Raw genomic sequence first — 3,710 nt, forward strand, 5'->3', positions numbered from 1 at the left:
GAGGCTCTTATTGTTGCTGGAAGGACAGAGCAGGTGACAGCTGATCCGGTCCCACCAGGTGAAATCGGACCTTTTCGGTGTGGTTTCTGCAGAACCAACGTGTCTGAAGCGGGCTCTGCGCTTCTTCTGGGCTCTGTGACGGTGGCGGTTCTTTCTGGACGAGGGGGGACCCGGTTCTGATCAGAACCATTTGTTTGGACTCGTTCTTGGTTTTAGTCAGATTTATTTTGGTGCCTCTGCAGCTCGTCTCCACCTTTCCTCCAGGACTGAGTCTGCTGTCCAACTTCAACTTTCAAAGAAGGGATTCTTTTTCTTTTTCTGTTTCTGTTTGTTTGTTTGTTTGTTGACCTGAACCAGGATTCATAGCGTTTGATTCTTCCTGTTGAACCGAAGCCTCTTGTGCACTTTTTGTGATTCTTGTTTAATATTGTACAAAACAATCGGTAAAGTTTAGTTTAATTACAACAAACGACTCGTGTCTTTTTGTCGGGATTAAAAAAACAAACAAACAAAAAATGTTTGTTTCTTTTATAAAACTTCAGTAACGGGAAAAAAACACTTCAGACCCTCTTTTCAACCAATCAGAACGGACCTTTGTGTGTCGTTTCTACAGAACCAACATGTCCGCTCTGCTTCCTGTCAGAGCTACTGTCTCCTCAGAATTAGATCAATAAAAGCATTAATGCACCCCCATACCATCAGAGAGGCAGGATCATTCGCTGTCAATGTTCCCTGCAGCTCTGATGCTTTTATTTTGATATTTACAGACACAAATTCAGCCTGTTTCCTGCAGCTTCTGGTGCTTTTATTTTGATATTTACAGACCTGAGTTCAGCCTGTTTCCTGCAGCTTCTGGTGCTTTTATTTTGTCAGGCTGGATGAGAACTGCTGAGGAGGTGGAAAAAAGCCCCCCCCCCCCCGTGATTTATTGAATTTTTACCTTACATGGAGCTAAATATAGCTGCTAACTCAGACCCGTTCAGAGTGTCTGTCTCGGTCTGAGACGTGGATCAGGTTCTGAGATCAGAGCGAGTGTTTGAGGGGGAGGGAAACACCTGAAACTCAAACACGCTGCTGTTGCCATGGAAACTCAAACCCACTCAGTGTTTTATAAAAAATAAAAAGTACAGATGATGATGATGGACTTAAAGGTTTCAGTGAAACCTTCCCAAACAGAAACTCAGTCACGTTTTAACATTTTATCACTTTGATGTTTGAAAAGCAGAAAAAAAAAACATCTGAATGAACCTGAGGTCAGCAGGTAAACACACCTGTCTGTCACTCTTATCCCTCAGAGACCCCCTCCACATCCTGGAGGACCCCCAGGTGTGTGGTGAAGCCAGCACTCACCTGATATTAACTCACTATATGAGCGCCTTTCAAAATAAAAGCGCCCTTCCAGTTAAGTTCACTCAGTTTCCTTCCTGCAGCTATAAAAAAACAGCATTTGAAGTTTTTTTTTTTTACCTGAGTTGCTGAGCTTATTACTGGAAAACACTTTTCCAGTAACTTCTCTCTCTCTTTTTGATGAATTATTATTTTGAAATTTGACATCAGATCTGGATGATCTTTGGTGGGTGTGCTCTAGGGGTGTCCCTGTGTCACCCTGAAGTGGTAAAAGTTTCTGGAAACAAAGTTTTTCAGAATAAGCACAGCAACTTTGTGATTATAACCCACTGAAAAGTTTTAAAGACTTTTAATTTGAAGTTTCACATCACATCCGGTTGAAACCGTGTCAACTTAATGAGGTGTTTTAGTCTGCAGTGAAATTATTGGATGTCATCAGAAAGCTTTTTACAAAGTGTCACATGTCAAATATTTTTTCTACAGTCCTAAAGGCTGAGCTGTAAAAGCTCTGTAAGTCTTTATATAAATTATGGACAATCTGCACAGTTTGACATGTAAATGACTGAACTTTTAAAGCTGCTGGTAGGAAACTGAGGGAACTTAAGGACGCTTTTATTTTGAAAGGCGTTCATATTTGAGGGCACCGTAAAGTGTAGTGTAGATGTGCACTTCACCCTGGACCTCCTCAGCTGACTCCTTTAGATCCAGAGGAGCAGGTCTACTGAGGACGCCTTGGTCTGGTTCTGATCCAAACCTGGAGACCCCAGCTGAGGGGTGGAGCTTAGCGGGACCAGTAAATCAACTCTTTCGTCACCACGACCGACCGGAGCAACAGCCTCATTACTGAGGAGGAGGTCCTGACCAGGAACCTGAAGTCCTCGGACCCTGAGGAGGGGTTCTGTTCTGGAAGCTCGATCCGTTTGTTTTTAGTTTGTAGCAGAAAATATCAGTTTAGTTTCACAAATATTTACACATAAATCATTTTTATTCATCATGATGTAAAGAATCAACAGTTCTCAGGAGATAATTTATTAAATATGAAATAATTTTCAGTATTTTTATAAATCGAGCTCATTAATGCTGATCCAAAGGTCTCATTCATGCTTCTGGACCTGAACCGGGTTCTGGAGCGGATCAGACCAGACTTCAGGTCCAGGAAAGTCCAGGTGTGACCTCTGACCTGTGAGGGGTCTCGTTAAAAACAGATGAAATAATAAAGCATTAAATGAAAACAGGAAGTGGAGTTTCAGCCTGCTGCTGAGTGGGCGACACCGCCTGTCTCTGTTACCATGGCAACAGGACGGMGAGCTTCAGCCCCTCCCCTACCTGTCGCCCACGCACAACTGAGACGAGACATCTGAGGCCGCTGGGCGGGGCTTCACCTGCACAGGAGAGACACAAATAAACAAACAGATAAACAAACAAATTAAACAGCTGAACACACAAACAAATAAACTAATAAACTTGTAAACAAACAAAACAGGTAAACAAACAAACAAAATTAACAGGTAAACTAATTCACAGACAAATAAACAGGTCAAAAATAAACAGGTAAACAAAAAACAAGCAGGTAAACTCATAAACAAACATGTAAAAAAATAAAAACGTTTAAAAAATTGGTAAACAAACAAACAGGTAAACAAATAATCAAGTAAACAAACAAAGAGGTAAAAAAGCTGCAGGTCTGAGAACAGCAGAAAACTCCTGAAAGAAATCAAATCAGGTTTTATTTCAATTTAATTCTGATTGTTTTTGTTTAATTTGTTTTTAACATCAGATGATTGACAGCTGGGACATGATTGACAGCAGGACATGATTGACAGCTGGGACATGATTGACAGCAGGACATGATTGACAGCTGGACATGATTGACAGCTGGACATGATTGACAGCTGGACATGATTGACAGCAGGACATGATTGACAGCTGGGACATGATTGACAGCAGGACATGATTGACAGATTGGACATGATTGACAGCAGGACATGATTGACAGCTGGGACATGATTGACAGCTGGGACATGATTGACCGCTGGGACATGATTGACAGCTGGGACATGATTGACAGCTGGATTTGATTGACAGCTGGGACATGATCGACAGCAGGACATGATTGACAGCTGGGACATGATTGACAGCAGGACATGATTGACAGCAGGACATGATTGACCGCTGGGACATGATCGACAGCAGGACATGATTGACAGCTGGGACATGATTGACAGCTGGGACATGATTGACAGCAGGACATGATTGACAGCAGGACATGATTGACCGCTGGGACATGATTGACAGCTGGGACATGATTGACAGCTGGGACATGATTGACAGCAGGACATGATTGACAGCAGGACATGATTGAC

The sequence above is a fragment of the Austrofundulus limnaeus genome, unplaced genomic scaffold (genome assembly GCF_001266775.1).
Source record: "Austrofundulus limnaeus strain Quisiro unplaced genomic scaffold, Austrofundulus_limnaeus-1.0 Scaffold1066, whole genome shotgun sequence".
Taxonomy (NCBI): domain Eukaryota; kingdom Metazoa; phylum Chordata; class Actinopteri; order Cyprinodontiformes; family Rivulidae; genus Austrofundulus; species Austrofundulus limnaeus.